At 53.2% G+C, this 16,721-nt stretch overlaps 1 pseudogene; it reads left to right on the forward strand.

The window, feature by feature from the left end:
- The first annotated feature begins 5,964 nt into the window (after positions 1 to 5,964).
- Positions 5,965 to 6,085, forward strand: LOC112446878 (uncharacterized; annotated as a pseudogene).
- Positions 6,086 to 16,721: the final 10,636 nt, after the last annotated feature.

Below are 16,721 nucleotides of genomic sequence, written 5' to 3' on the forward strand. Positions count from 1 at the left end.
ATACATATAACCGATACACTTTGCTGTATGCCTGAAACTAACATGACATTGCAAGTCAACTAGACTCCAATAAAAATTAATAAAAAAAAAATAAAGACATGCTTTCCCCCATAGAAGATGCCCAACAAATACTGGCCGGGAGGCTGACCACTGTGGCCAGTGGAAAACACTGTTGGCTGGGAGGCAAGGGTACAGGCTTCTAGGCGCAGCTTTGTCACCCTCTGCGGAGGACACAGGTCAAAAATCTTTCAGCTGTCACTGGCGAAATAGTAGTTAAGGAATTATGAGTTATTAATAACACTTCCAATGATGAAATGAGGGTCATTACTATTGCAATGAGAGAGGCCAAGAACCGGTGTTAACGGCAATAATGACTCATTTATTGGGGAATTAGAAGACGGTTCAAGGTTTGTAAATCAGGGAGGAATGAGAAAGGTAAGTATGCAAGAAAAATGTGAATTTAAAAGTTCTGAAGGTTTGCCTGATAGCGGCCAGAGAAGAATTTCAACACAGTTGTTGACTCAGGGCTAGACAGCTGCTGATGTATCCCATCTCCTAAAAACGCAGAACAGGGCTTCCCTGATGGCTCAGTGGTGAAGGATTCAGCTGCCCACACAGGAGACACGGGTTCAGTCCCTGGTCCGGGAAGATCCCACACGCCACAAGGCAACTGAACCCGTGCGCCCCAACACCGAGCCTGCGCTCTAGAGCCCGGGAGCCACAACTCCCGAAGCCCATGCACCTACGGCTCTTGCTCCAAAACAAGAGAAGCCATGCACTGCAGCTAGAGAGTAGCCCCCACGCTCTGCAACTACAGAAAAAGCCCACGCAGCAATGAAGACCCAACACAGCCAGAAATTAAATACATTAATTAAATTAAAAAAAAATAGAATACTGGAGCAGCTTGCCATTTCCTACTCAAGGGGATCTTCCCCACCCGCGTCCAAATCAAACCCGCATCTCTGGCTTCTCCTGCGTGAACAGATGGATTCTTTACCACTGAGCCACCTGGGAAGCCCTTATTTTCGCCTAAGGCTCTCAACATTCTGTGAGGTAGGGCGTCTGGAATTCTTTCCTTCTAACCTCCCCCCTCATCCAAGGGCACTGAGATCCTGGGAGTTTGACACCTCCTCTGAATGAGTGGACGGTGGAGTTGGGCCGGGATCTGGCCTCCCCTGACCCCACACCCCTATCCTCCCCTTGGACCTACCCCCCACACCCCACCAACATCAGCCTTCCCAGAGCCTGGGTGAGTTTCCTAAACTTCAAGCCCCAGTGTCCACTCCTACAAAATGAAGTCAGTGGGCAGGGGGCCTGTTGCCTAAGAGGGTCTCATCAAAATGTTAGCTTCGTCTCCCTTTGGGGGAGGGAGGGGTGCACTCAAAGATGTGGAGCAGACGCTGAATTCACATCCTGATGCCCAGTAAGGGGGGAAGAAGAACTGGGAGGTGAGCCAGGGCATCTCGGGCGCCCGTGTTCACGGCATCTGTACGCACTTCTCTCACCCAGCCATGGTGGGGTCTCACCTGGGGGCCAGGGCTCCCAGTGCCCAGGACGCTGTGGGAACTGGAACAGGAGCCTCTTCACCAGGAGCCTCCTTGTCAAGAGCTCTTTCTGCTCGGCGCACAGAAGGAAAGTCGGCTCTGTCCACATTCTGCAAATTTCCCCCAAGGAAGCCAGATCGCTGGCCCCACTCCCCGTGCGTCTCCAGTCCCAGCGCCAAGAACACTCCTCAGCAGATGCACGCCGACCCCCGTTCCAGGCCCTCTAGAGAACGGCCTTGGTCTGGGCCGTGTGTCCAGGCCATCTTCTTTGGCGGCCACAGAATGCGCGTCACACCTGCACCTCGCGGGGCGGCTCACCCTGGGTCTCCTTGACCTGTGGTTTCCAAGCGGAAGAGAATGCTCTGGTTTGCCAGGGACACCCATCTCCCTCGCGAACAAATGTTTGCATTCTCTCTTGTTCGATTGCTCTAATGGAGGACATGGCCAGTCCCCTAGTCCCGGCTGAGTGTGCCAGAAGCCAGCCCCTGAGTGGAGGGCTGGATGGGTTTGATCTGGAAGAGGCGCCTCATCTGGTCTGATCCCCGCATGACCCTGTGAGGACAGCGGAGCCAGAGGGGCCTCTGAGCCTTGCTGACCAGGTGAGAGCACAGAGGTTCAAGAGGTGAAAGCGACTGCCAAGGTCCTTGCCCATAAGAGGTGTGGGGTGGAGCCACGTCCAGCTTCCACCAGCTCAAGGCCACCGTACCTCCCACCGCAGGACGCGGCTGAGGATGGAGGGGGCTCACCCTGGGTTTGAGGGCCCCCGCGGGTCCCTGCACCCTCCTTGCTCTGTTCTCCTCCCCAAGCCAGGCTCCCATCTGTAAAATGAAGGGGAAGGGGTCTCGGCCACCAGCCTCCCCTTGTCTGCAGCCATCCTGCCTTATTTTCCCAGACCAACCTGCCCCCCAAACCCACCTGCACTCTGCAAATCACTGGCTGTCCCCTCCCCAGCCCTGCAGGCCAGCCCTTTATTTCTCTCACTGCCTGGCTAATGATGGGGAAACTGAGCTCAGGAACCGCCAAGGGACACCCTGTGCTGGCCCAGTGGGACCCACAATAGCTACTTTTTAAAAATGTATTATTCAATTTTATTTTTACAGAAATCGTTGATTTCTTTTTTTTTAATGTGCTTATTTTTAATTGGAGGATAATTGCTTTACAATATTTTGTTGGTTTCCGCCACACATCAGCATGAATCAACCATAGGTACACATGGGTGCCCTCCCTCGTGAACCTCCTTCCCACCTCCCACCCCATCCCACGCCTCTAAGCTTTCACAGAGCAGGGTTTGAGCAAACTCCCACTGGCTCTCTGTTTTGCATATGGTAATGTGCAGGGTCCATGCTACTCCCTCTATGCGTCCCCCCCCTCCTCCCCCCACTGTGTGCACGAGTGTGTTCTCTGCGTCTGCATCCCTATTCCTGCCCTTGCACATAGGTCGTCAGTACGATTTTTCTAGATTCCATATATACGCGTTAATATACGATAGTTGTTCACTGATTTCTTACATCAAATTCTGGCCACCCTGAGGTTTTTTTAAGTAGTTAATTATTTTGGGCTGCACTGGGTCTTCACTGGTGCATGGGGCTTTCTCTAGTTGGGGTGAGCGGGGACCTCTCGTTGCAGCGGCTTCTCTTCTTGCAGAGCGTGGCCTCTAGGGCATGCAGTCTCAGTCGATGTGGTCCTCAGGCCTCGTCACCCTGTGGCACGTGGAGTCTTCCTGGACCAGGGATCGAACTGGTGCCCCGTGGATTGGCAGGTAGACTTTCAACCACTGGACCATCAGGGAAGTCCACCAGCTATTTTTTGAATGACAAAGAAAAGGGAAGAGACACCACCCACCAGCCTGTCCCCAGGGCCAAGGAGGACAGCGCTGCTCCTACCCTCCAGCGTCTCTGACGATGGACGGGCCATGGCCAGGTGTGGCTCTGCCCACCTAGGTGAAGAGATGGCCCTCCTTGTCCCCTGGCGTCTGAGGGTCCACCCCGTACAGTCTCCCTGGGGATCCTCTGTGGAGCCGAGGCTTCAGTGGTCAGCCACGTGCCAACATCCCTCCAATCCCCAGAGAGCCTGCTGCTAACCGTCCATGCTTGGATGTCCTACACGAGTTTCAAGGCCAACCCGTCCTAAAGAACCTCTTTTCCCTTTGTGTCTGTTGCTTTGTGCCGGGGTTCCATTGGCAACTGAGGTTTCACCCACGGGTGGTACCGGTCCGTGGGAGGGTGTCAGTGACCCACTGGGGTGGCTGACAGTGTTACCTGGGGCAGTGGCCCACTGGTGCTGGCAGAAGTGCCCAGTGCTGGAAAGGGTCCTGGCTGGCCCTGAATTGGACAGGCTCAGCATGCAGTCCCACTTACCCGCGTGACTACAGATGAGTGACCCAGCCTCCTGGCCTTTTACCTGAAGATGGTGATGCCAGCTCACCCAGGTGATGATGGGCCTCAGTGGGGAAGTGTCAGCAGGGCAGAGAGAAGTTCCTGCAGCTGGGCCTTCTGCTGAACCGCGGTCTGGCCTGGCTGACAGGGGCGCGGCCCCAGGAGCTACCCTGGATGCAGAGACGACACGGGTGGCAGCCTGCACACAGGACTCACAACGGGCACCGGCCGAGGGGCACTGAGCAGCCCTGCTGTGCAAGAGCCTTAGCTTTTAAACTGGTCTCTTCCTCTTTTTTTTCAATTTTTATTTTTAATTTGTTTTTGGCCGCATCACAAGGCTTTCAGAATCTTGGCTCCCCAATCAGGGATTGAACTCAGGCCGTGGTAGTAGTGAGGAGTCCTAACCACTGGGCCATCGGGGAGCTCCCAGGCTGGTCTCTTCTACTGTCACCACCACAGGCTTCTTCCTGGCCTTGACCGTGGACTGTGCTCCAACCTCCGTCCCTCCTCAGCCTCACGTCCCATCTTCCCGAAGTGCATCAGTGGCCACAAACCTCCCTCCCTCCAGGGCTCTGCTCCTGGCCTGCAGGGTCTGAGAGCAGCCTCCATGTCCCGCTCACCCGAGCAGGTCCATGCCCCGCCACCAGCCCTTTGCCTCAGTCTGTCCCTCCTGCCGCCAGGCTCTCCCGGTTTCACATTTAACTTTTCTCTCCTCGCCTTTCTCCCGAGTAGTATCTCTTGCCCCCATGCTGGAAGCTTCCAGCAGCATCAGCTCTCAGAAGCCTACTGGGACTGGTCGGGTCTCTCTCCCAGATCCTCGTGTCTGCACCTGGTCCAAGTGACTTGCCTCACATTCAGCCATACCTTCCCTCCAGCTTTGATTTGGAGTAGGAAATGGTAGGACCCACTCCAGTTTTCTTGCCTGGGAAAGCTCGTGGACAGAGGAGCCTGGTGGGCTACAGTCCGTGGAGTTGCAAGGGTCGGACGTGGCCAAGTTACAGACGGGTAACCTTTCTCAGGGCACCTCCCGCCCCTGAGTCTCCCTGCATTCCAGCTTTGGTGCCCTTTGTGGATCCTGTGCCCCCTCCAGGGCCTCTGCCTGCCCAGGTCCAATGCTCCGCTGTCTGACGGCTGTTAGAGTGCCTCTCTGCCACCCGCAGCTCTGGGATCTCAAGCTCCAACCTGCCTTCCTGTGGACAGTGATCTTCCCACCTCGTGGCTCCGGGGCTGGCAGGCCTCTCTCCTCTCTTCCCTAGGCCTGGCTCCTCAGACCAGCAGGAGGGCCCTTGTTGTGCTGCCAACCAGGCCTCTCCCCTGGGGACCCTCCCCCAGACACAATGCCCGGGGTCTTCCCAGAGTCCCCACCCACCTGCCCACCTGCAAACCTCAGCCCCTTGAAGGATCTTCAAGGGGATGTGCCTGGAGTTCCCATTCCTGCCACTGCTCCAGGGCATCCTACTGGATCCTGTCTGTCTGCATCTCCATTGCTTTGGGTGACCCCTCAGCAGGCAGAGCTCCTCCGAGAGGGACCACCTTCCCCGACCCTGCCAGACACAGTCCCTCCTGAGCCCTGCGGGGCCGGACCAGAGCAGGAGCTCAGGGCACGCTGGTTCCATGCACAGACTTGAGAAGCCTGCGTGTAAGTAATTTTTAATATGTTGAAACACATTAAAAATACATTAGGAAAGCCGACCATTTAAAGAATTCCATACGGAATCCTTTTCGGAAAACAAGAACCTCTTCTTAATGGGAATAATCATTCCCTAATTCAAATGATGCCTGTGTTTGAATCTTCATCGACAATATTGCCTCTCTTAATAAAAAGAACATCTTACAAGGACATTCTTTGTTGCCAGAAACTTTGTTCCCAGGGCAGTAATAATGCCTATGAATGGTTAGGCCAGAAAAATACAATGGGATATTAGCTAAAATTATGTCAAGTGTCCAAAAAAACTATGAAGTCCATTTCCAGGTGTCTTTGCTGGAGGTAAGAGGTTAGGGCTGAGTCAGCACCAGCTACATAATTTAGAGCTTGGGACAAAATGAAAATGTGAGCTACTTGTTCAAAAATGATAAAGATTTATAATACACTCAACAGGAATCTGGGTTCATTGTAACAAGGGGCACAAAATTTGTGGGCTTCCTACGAATAAATATCCAACATGTGTCCCTCTGCCCCTCCACAGGGCTGCTAGGCAAGGCCAGTGGGACAGGGCTCAATACTGGAAGTGTCACGTGGGGGAATTTGCCACTTAGAGCCTGTTTGGTGGCATGAGTGGATCAGGAGTAGTCTTGTAAAGGATTTGTGCCTTGTGGCTCAGCTGGTAAAGAATCCGCCTGAAATGTGGGAGACCTGGGTTCGATCCCTGGGTTGGGAAGTTCCCCTGGAGAAGGGAAAGGCTACCAACTCCAGTATCCTAGTCTAGAGAATCCCATGGGCTGTATAGTCCATGGGGTCGCAAAGAGTCAGACATGACTGAGCGAATTTCACTTTGCAAGGAAAAAGAAAAAAATAGGTTCTAACTATAATCCATTCTGGAAAAGGCAAGACTATGGAAACAATAAAAAAGACCAGTGGTTGCCAGAAGTTTGCAGGGAGATAATACATAGAGCACAGAAGTTTTTATGAGCAATGAAAATACTTCAAATGACATTATAATGAATATAGGTCATTATACTTTCGTCCAAACTGATAGGAATGTGCAACATTACTATCTTCATTAAAGTGAACCCTAAGATGAAAAAAACTGGTAAAGAATTTCAAGACAGTGAGAGCAGAGTTCAATCCAGGGTGGACTCCTTCTGAGCATCAAAGCCCATGCCACTGTCCAGGGCATGTACCCACGAGGCAGGCCATTGACCAGGAAAGGAAGAGATTTGTTTTTAAGTTTTTATTGAATTTGTTAAAATATTGTTTCTGGGTGTTTTTTTTTTTTATGTTTTGATATTTTGGCCACAAGGTGTGCAGGATCTCAGCTCCCCACCCAGGGGTTGAACCTGACCCTGTGCGTTCGACTGGACCACTAGAAAGTCCCAGGAAGGGATTTCTTCCAGGGCCCCAAGAGGGGGTGCTGCCATGGCTGGGAAGCTGCCGTAGGCACTCTTCTGTGGCTCTCGTCCCTAGATCGTGATGATGGCGAATGTCACGTGCCTTGAGGTGAGAGAGGGCTCCGAGCGGACAGCCTTGACAACGCCTTGCCTCTACCCAGTGAAACTGATTTGACTTGTGACCTTCAGACCTGTAAGAGAATATATTCGTGTTATTTTAAGCCACTGTTTTGGATAATATGTTACAGCAACCATGATATTGTTGTTGTTCAGTCACTCGGTCGTATCTGACTCTTTGTGACCCCATGGACCGCAGCACACCAGGCTTCCCTGTCCTTCGCCATCTCCCGGAGTTTACTCAAACTCATATCCATTGAGTCGATGATGCCATCCAACCGTCTCATCCTCTGTCACCCCCTTGTCCTCCTGCCTTCAATCTTTCCCAGCATCAGATTCTTTTCCAAACAGTCAGCTCTTCAAATCAGCTAGCCAAAGTACAACAGCCATAGGAGACGAATACAGAGCTGGGGCCAGCACTGGACACCAGCTGTGTGGGCCCGTCTTGATTTTAGGGTCACTCAGGCAGCTTCTCCCTTCTCTGTCGCCAGTCTCTGCCTTTGGATGCTGAAGCGACTCTTCTGTCCCAAGTTTGCCAAATGACCGTTTGCCGCCAAGTCTCCCTCTGTGCAGGTGGCCTCCCTCAGCTGCACTGTCTAGGTGCCACTCTGTGAGGTCATCCACCAGGAGAAGCGAACAGAACAGAAGCCCAGCCCCACACCCTCTCCTCCCCCGGCATCGGGGGGCCTGGGTGAATGGCTCCCACACACGCTGCTCTCACCCGGACAGACAGTCGGCCCCCGGGCCCCACCACGAGGTGGCTCTCCATGCGTCCACCACTACCTGGGCACTTCTCTCCCCTGGAGGCCTCCCGTGGCCCTGCTGCCCTGGCCCCGCCTCCTTTCAGCTCATTCATCAAACAGGCACCTGTCCCTCCCCGGCTCAAAGTCGTCAGCGGAGAGCTCCTAAGAGCTGGTGCCCTCCCTCCCGGCCTCCAGTCGCTCCCACCACGTGGACCACCAGCAGGCCCTCGCAGTCCCCAAGCTCACCCGTGCTCACCCCCAGGCCTTTGCACTGCCTCTCTCCCTCCCCCGCCTCCTGCCTGCCTGGCCACTTCTATTTTTTGATCTCTGGCTAAAGGGGTTGGTTTGTGGCAGAGCAAAGAGGTCTGGGTAACCCAACAGCACGGAATGGCTATATTTAAAATGGGATCACCAACAAGGACCTACTGTAAAGCATATGGAACTCTGCTCAGTGTTATGTGGCAGCCTGGATGGGAGGGCAGTTTGGAGGAGAATGGATACATGAGTATGCATGACTGAGTCCCTTCACTGCTCACCTGAAACTACAAAATCGTTAATTGGCTCTTCAGTTCAGTTCAGTCGCTCAGTTGCGCAAAGAGTCGGAAAAGACTACAGCATGCCAGGCCTCCCTGTCCATCACTAACTCCTGGAGTTTGCCCAAACTCATGTCCATTGAGTCAGTGATGCCATCCAACCATCTCATCCTCTGTCGTCCCCTTCTCCTTCTGCCTTCAATCTTTCTAAGCATCAGGGTCTTTTCCAATAAGTCAGCTCTTCGCATCAGGTGGCCAAAGCATTGGAGTTTCAGCAGCATCAGTCCTTCCAATGAATATTCAAGACTAATTTTCTTTAGGATTGACTGGTTTGACCTCCTATACTCCAATATAAAATTAAAAGTGAAAAAAAAAAAAATGAGGATGTGATTAAGGTCCTTCCCAGCTCTGAGATCCTTGAATCAGAGCCTCACTGGGGGACGGAGGAAGCATGGGCTGGCAGGATTAGTTCAGATCCATTCAGCTGTGTGACCTTAAGTAAATTATTTAACCTCTCTGAGATATTCATCCCCAGTCTCTCTCAATCTCCCCCTACCCCAGGAATAATAATCCCTAACAGAGGAGTTCTGGGAAGCAGAGAGAATGGCTGTGAAGAGCCTAGGAGATTACTGGTGCTAACCAAACAGCAGCTATAATTACAATCATTATAAGAATTCTGAGCTATTTCAACTCCACAGTTAAAGGAGGACATTTTAAAAGTTCAAAGCCATTTAAGATGAATCAGGTACAACGCACACGGCCGCAGTCTCCCAGGGTGAATTATTTGCCCTGAAAGGGGTGATCGATAGAGATTACTGGCTTGCAGAGGGAAATAAGTTTCAAAGAACCCCATCAGCACGTCTACTCTTAATTAGGTGTCATTTTTCTCTGTTCACCTAGAAAGAACTAACGCCTGGGTTTGCAGGGGTGAGGTGGATTTCAACGGGGTGACAGCTTAGAGGATTCCTGCAGATTACAGAGAGGGGGAGACAGTCCCTGGGGAAGCGTCAGGAGGAAACACTGACCTCCTCCAGGGGTGAGCGCTCCAGCCAGGCCAGCGTCGTCCTCCTGAGCCACCTGTGGTCAGAGTCACCTCTGTTCTGGACATCACTGCGTTTCAGCCTCAGGACCAGGCTCTGTGACGTGCAGAGTTTGCAAGCCCCTTGTTGACTGCCGACTGGCCCCCGAGGTGACAGGCACCCAGAGCCTGGGCTGCAAAGTAAGCTGCTGGCACGGCAGTCAGGCAGCTCCAAGCAGGAGCTGGTGGAAGCGTGTGGATAGGGCGGGTTTCTGTCTCTTTCACCAACGTCTAGCTCCTCCACTTTCAGGGTCATTCCTCAGCACCTCCTTCATCCACCTCCTCAGTCGCCTTCATGGCCTCCCAGGAAAGGGACACACCCCCTTTTCCTGCTGTCCCGTCATTACACCGCTGCAGCTCCATCAGCCACACCAGGCTGTGGATCCCTGGAGCACTGTGTCTGCAGCCCCTGCCCAGGGCCTCAAACGTTCCCAAGGGTCAGAGAGGGTTTCCCCAGGGGAGTGGCATGGAAATTGAGATTTGAAATATGAGAAGTCTGGGAGAGAAATTCTGAGCAAAAGAACAGAAAAGGACTTCCCTGGGGGTCCAGGGATTAAGACTCTGAGCTCCCAATGCAGGGGGCATGGATGCCATCACTGGTTGGGGAACTAAAAAAAAAAAAAAGAACATAAAAATGAAATTCAGAAGTGAAATTGAGCATGAGGGTTTAGCAGGGAAAAACACTGTGGGTGGTGGGGGCAGGGGTGGAGCTGGGAGAAAGGAGAGCCTGGACCCTCGTCCTAAGGCTGTGGACAGACCCTATAGGGAACAGAGGCTCGGTCTGTTCCGAAAGAGGGGCACTGGGAGCATCAGAGGCCAGCGGGGAGTGGGGGGTGGTGGCGGCGGGGAGTGTGGCTCTAGGACCTCCAGGTGTAAGAGGCCCTGCTGAGGGGCTGGTTTTCCAGCAAGCAAGAGACAGGACCTTCCCTGTCTCCTGAGTCTAAGATTCGACAAGTTCAGATCCCTTTACACGCTCGGCTGTAACACAGATTCCATCCTGGGGACCCCCTTGTCTATGAGGAGAGCCCCCCTGGGAGGATATACTGGGTTGAGAGTGCTGGGGGCTTCAGAAAATCCCAGAGGAGTCTGTGCACCAGCACCAGCCACGGCTCCAGTCCAGCAGGGCCTTTGCTCAAAGGGTAACATTAGAAACACATCCTTCACCTGAAACAAAACCTCAGATCCCCCAGCACCTCTCCCCACAGGTGTGCCCTGGGGCATCTTAGTACATCCACACGGAGTTTTTATCTCTCGTGTCTCTCCCTGTGACTTGTCCGCCAGGTCAAACCTCAGGCACTGGAATCCTTGAGTTAAGACCACTGACTTTGCCATCTTTAAAAGGAAATGAAATTGGCTTTCAAATAACACTATTAGGGGGTTTATGAAGATCACACGCTACAGCACACATTAGTTCTCTTGGCTTCCCAGGGAATAAAAACACCCGAGGGGGCTGTGCTTCTCCAGCTCCCCAAGGTGAGGGTGGGAGGTAGCGGGGAGCGAAGAGAGAGCAGAGGACAGCGGGGAATGCTTGCTCAGCGTTAGATGCGACGAGACAGCACGCTGACTCCAGCCCGGCTGCACTGAGCGAGTAGCTGCTGGGTGTGCAGGGCTCTGGGATTCACCCCTTCCTGTGACCCACAAGGGAGCTTCCCAAGTGGCTCAGTGGTGGTAAAGGTAGTGATATAATAAGATATAATATCTTTGTGCAGTGGTAATTGGCAGGGGTAAAGAATCCACCTGCCAAAGCTGAAGACGCTGGTTCAATCCCTGGGTCAGGAAGATCCCCGGCGGAGGAAATGGGGTCTTGCTTGAAAGTCCCAAGGACAGAGGAAGCCGGCAGGCCCACAGTCGACAGGGTGGCAAAGAGTCAGACAAGATGAGCAACTGAGCTCACACGTGACCCGCAGGAGCTGCTCAGGTGATCAGGCTGCCAAGGGCCCAGGGCAGCTGCTGCCTGAGGAGCTGCCAGTCTTGTGGGGAGGTCAGACACTGCCCTGGGCTGAGCCCACCGTGTGGGGCCCTGCCTCTCTGCACACACGCGCCCCCCGCACCCTCCCCAGCACCCTGGGATGTTCACTTTCTTCCTTTGGCCTCCTTCTGTCCTCTAAGGTCCAGCACGCATATCACTTACTCGGCTGCAGGCCCCTGGCCGGACTGTGGAGCAAAGGGCCAGTGGTGACCAGTCCCTGCACACTGCTAATCCTCGTAGACCCAGAGGGAAAGGAGGTAACTGGGGTGAAAGGTCACCGCGTGGACTCATCTGTGGTGCCCAGGGAGGCAGGTCACAGGACACACTCCCAGGGCCCAGGGAACGGCCTAGTGTGTCAGGGGTATCGCCAGAAGGGAACCCGAGCCAAGCAGTGGACCGTTCAACCTGCTGATGTTCAAATGGACGGAGCCACCACTAGCCGAGAGTCTGGACCGGTCACTGACCGACCTGCTCCTGGAGCCTTTCACAAAGACACACGTGGCAGTATTGCGGGCGCGCTTAGACACCAGGCAGGGAGCGTTTCCTCCTCTAGTCCTGAAATTTCCACCGCATCGTGAACACATAACCAAGACGTGTAAGGACCACAGTGCTTTCTTTGCAACCCCTTGGACCTTCACTGTGGCAGTCTCCTGAAGCTTGTAACAGTCTGAACACCCGGGTTTTTCCGCAGCAGATTCTAGCCATTGGCAGAAGCACAAAGATATTATATCAATAAACAAAGAAGGATTCCAAGCTGTCCGAGTCCGCTAGGAGGCAGCCTACCGGACTGCTGTGGGCCTGGCTGTGACCGCCCGCTCACTGTTGTGTAGACTGTCTCACGATGAGCCTCTGAGCACCCTGACAACTGATCCACGGCAGGAGGCTTGCCTGACAGCTGGCCTCTGTGTGCCAAGCGCTGATCGAGGATTCACGACATCGTGACAACAGCCATCTCATGTAAAGAGGTCCTCTGTGGACTTCCCTGGTGGTCCAGCGTTTGAGAAGCCGCCTACTGCTGTAGGGGACATAGGTTTGATCCCTGATCTGGGAAGAGTCCATATGCCAAAGGGCAGCTAAGCCCGTGCGTCACAAATACTGAGCCTGTGCACCCTAGAGCCTGTGCCCAGAAGGAGAGGAGCCCCCGCAGTGAGAAGCCTGTGTGCCCAACAAAGAGCAGCCCCGCTCTCTGCAAACAGAGGAAGCCCTTGCCCAGCGATGAAGACTCAGCGCAACCAAAAATGAAATGAAAAGAGGTCCTCTGTCCCAGCAACACTATGCAGATGCAGAGATGACCCCACCAACGGTAGGAACCCAAGGGCCAGAGAGGGTTAGCGATTACCCAAGGACACAAAGTAATTAAGACAGTGAAAGTCCAGGGGTGAAAGTTCAGCATCTTTAACTCTCCACCCCTCTGCTCTGCTGCCCTTTCCATCAAGATGCTCCGCTGGGAGGGAGGGGAAGGGAGGGAGACGCGGAGCACAGTGAAAACCCCACGGGATGGGGGCGGCGTGGCTGCGTAAGAATGTTGCTTCACAGCTGGGCGACACAGTGGAGAGATTCTGCAGGTGAAAGAATTTCTGGGCGTGAAAATAAAACCCACAGAAATGTAAGTGAAAGCTGCTCAGCTGTGTCCGACTCTTTGTGCCCCCATGGACTGCATGCAGCCTGCCAGGCTCCTCTGTCCATGGGATTCTCGAGGCCAAGGGTACTGGAGTGGGGCCATCTTCCAGGGGATCTCCCCAACCCAGGGATTGAACCTAGGCTTCCCACATTGCAGGCAGATTCTTTACCCACTGAGCCACCAGGAAAGCCGAAGAATACTGGAGTGGGTAGCCTATCCCTTCTCCAGGGGATCTTCCCAACCCAGGAATCGAACCAGGCTCTCCTGCATTGCAGGCGGATTCCTTGCCAGCTGAGCTATCAGGGTAGCCCAGAAACATAGGTCTCCTTATCTCCTAAAGAAGCTATTTAGAGGGCTTTCCCTGAGGGGAATTCAAAGAAATAAAAGAAAAAAAAGTCAAGGAAGACATAAGCTGCAGGATTTTCACCATGGCACCATCCTGGGAGCTGAGGGAAATGCCATCTTTTATGCCTGATTTACAAACTGTGGCTTTTATTAACCAAAGAAAAACACACTGAGATCAGAAATGGTACCTATGAAACAATGCTTGCATACGGACTTCCAAAAATAGTATAATGAAATACAGAAACTCTAAGAATCTGCTGACGAAATCTAACTCATACATGTAAAACAGCGAGGTTAGAAATATACAGTCCTTTCAAAGAACAAATTTTTTTTTAAATCAAAGGAGATTTTTCGACTGGAATTTTTTCCAAAGGAGACTCAGGAATGAGTGAAGGGGACAGTGGTGGATGCTAATGTATAGAGATGTGAATTACCAAGGTCACAGCATGGAAATATCCAGAGCTCAAAGGTGTGTCCTTCTGTTCTGATTGTTGAAAGTTAATCACAGGCTATAAAGTGTGGAGCTCACAAAGCCCTGATAGTGTCACCCAGGCCCCCAAGCCTAGCGGGGGCCTCCACCAACCTCCCCAGGTGGGAGACCTGGACAAAAGCCAGGGGAGAAGCAGAGCGGGACACAGGCCTGGAGCCCAGCGAGCTGACCCAGATCCCAGCCCCGGAGAGCCTGGGCTCTCTCAGCCCGACAGTGATGGGGAGTTGTTCGGGCCTCAGTGTCCACATCTGTCCAGTGTGGCTGGTAACAGCCTTGAACCTCACGGGAGAGTGAAAGGCTAATGAGTGATTTCACATATGGGGCATCAAACCGGGCCTACTTCACTGTCGGCCACCACGGTCACTGTCAGCGTGTTCACTTTCTTCCTGAAGGTTTCAATACTCACTGTTTTTGCAAAATCAGTCAAGTAAACAGAGGTGCAGAGCAGAGATTCCCAGCCACCACCCCGTCTCCTCCCCACCACACACACATTTGGTAACCAGCTCCTCCTGTGACCTCCCAGGATTTATACAGAGGCAAATACGGACACCCACGCCCCTTGTGGAGGAAGTGCTGGTCTTCGCTTTCTAGTCCTCTGTGATGAATCCCACAAACTTGGCAGAGATGCTCGCGCTGATCATCTCACAGCTTCTGTGCAGGAGGAGCCGTCCCCATGGCGGCCTGGGCGCTGTAGTTGGGTCTCACCGGTGCTACCCAGCTGCCCGCCAGGCCAGGGTCCTCCTCCAGGCCTGTTCAGTGCCCTGCGGTTGTGGCACTGGAGTCCCACTTCTTGTTGGGTGTCAGCAGCGGCTGCTCTTGGCTGCTCCTGCCTCTCTTACCACACGTCCCCCTGTAGACCCTCTCAGCTCGGCAACCCATTTCCCTAAGGCCAGTGGGGGAGGGTCTCCCACTGCTTCTGCCTGAGGGGGTCTCAGACAAGGGGGTGCAACCCAGGGCCATCCCAGCACCTTGACAAGTGGCTGTTCTAACACAGCAGGGATGCGGGTTCCTTTGCCATATTCTGGCAAGAAGCCCAGGGCACAGCTACACCCAAGGAGAGGGGATCATACTGGGCGATCCCATTGGGGTCCCCTTGGGGGAGACGGTCCCTCCTCGGTCATGCTGTGTAGAATTGTACACCTTGAGTTTCTTTCCCATCTACATTATCCCATTACATTATCTGCATTATTTATTCCCCCAAGTCACACCTACCCTCCAAGGAAGACCTGAGCATGAACAGACCAACTGAATATGCTGCAGGCTCCGTATGGTCCCCTGAGCAAGAACAGAGGTTGGTGTGTGTACGTGTGGCTGTGTGTGTTTGGGGGTAGAATGGATCTCAGTGGCCGCCAAACCTCCAACTTGGAAGTTCCAGGACTCAGAGTTGCCAGCTTCTGGCCTGGAGTGTAAACACTGTCCCTTCACATGTGCAGAGCTCGTTTTAACGCCACGAGTTGTGTTCTAAGGGAGCTGGTGTACTTCAGAGAAAGGGTGAGTCATGGCACAGAAGACACAGCGTCCTATAAACAGTGCGAGACGTCAACAGCGTGAGTGCTACACGGACGGCACCCCCTCACCCCAAACCCATAAAGCTGGTCCCTCAGGCCTCTGGCATTCCTGGCTCTTCTGCCCCTGAAAGAGCTGCTCGGGGGCTGGATGGGCGCTGGCTGCAAAGAGGGAGCTGGGCAGGACCCCTGAGGCCACGTCAGAGGGCTCCCTGCTGTCACCAGGCGGTGAAGCAGGCACTGGATTCCCCAAAGGAGACACGTTCACACAGAGGGGAGGAGACCTGCAGTGTTTTTCTTCTTTACCTTTTAAATACAAGTATCAACACACAGAGCTTCCCAGGTGCTGCCAGTGGTAAAGAACCCACCTGCCAACGCAGGAGACATACGAGACGTAGGGTTAGATTTCTCCGGAAGATCCCCTGGAGGAGGGCACAGCAGCCCACTCCAGTATCCTTGCCTGGAGAATCCCATGAACAGAGGAGCCTGGCGGGCTATAGTCCATTGGATCACAAAGAGTCAGACAACTGAAACGACTTAGTGGACAGGCATCAACACACAGGGAAACGCACAGATCCTAAAGGGATGGTGCTATGAGTTTTGAGAGATGAACACACTTGTGGGATCCACAGCGCAGCGAAGATCTACATTTCCATCATCACAGACAGCTTCCTTGTGTTTCGCAGTGCCTGCCCGCCCCCCGCCCCCCCGGCCCCGAAGAGGCAGTCAGTGTTCTGATTTCTGTCCCTGTAGCTTAGTTTTGCCTGTTCTGGGAAATTCACATCAATGAATAAAAGAGTACACATCCTTTTGTGTCTCGTTTCTTTCATTTGACATAATTTCTTGGAGATTCATCCATGTTCTTATGAAGATATTTAGATCTTTTCTTGAGTATGTTACAATGTTATGATCTATTGAGCATAAAGTTCTATTATCTCATGGTTCTCAAAGTCTAATGCGAACAGCCGTTTTTAAATCTAAGATTTGAAAGCATCTTACTCATCTACCAATTGTCAACAGAAAATCTCACACCAGAGTGCGACACGCTCAGTTGCTCAGTCGTGCCCAACTCTTTGTGACCCCATGGACTGTAGCCCACCAGGCTCCTCTATCCGTGGGATTTTTCTAGGCAAAGATACTGGGTGGGTTGCCATTTCCTCCTCCATCGAGTTTACAAGACATTCAAAATCTGTGTGTCCAGACTGGGCGTATCCCTCACCAAAAATCCCTGCATCCAGTTATGGTGCTGCCCCCCAAGGCCTGGCCCTCTTAGTTGGACACCCACGCAGGAGGCACCCCATACACAGGAGCACCCACTCCACGGCACGGATCCAAGCCCACGCCACTTCCACG

The sequence above is a fragment of the Bos taurus genome, chromosome 5, assembly GCF_002263795.3.
Source record: "Bos taurus isolate L1 Dominette 01449 registration number 42190680 breed Hereford chromosome 5, ARS-UCD2.0, whole genome shotgun sequence".
Classification (NCBI taxonomy): domain Eukaryota; kingdom Metazoa; phylum Chordata; class Mammalia; order Artiodactyla; family Bovidae; genus Bos; species Bos taurus.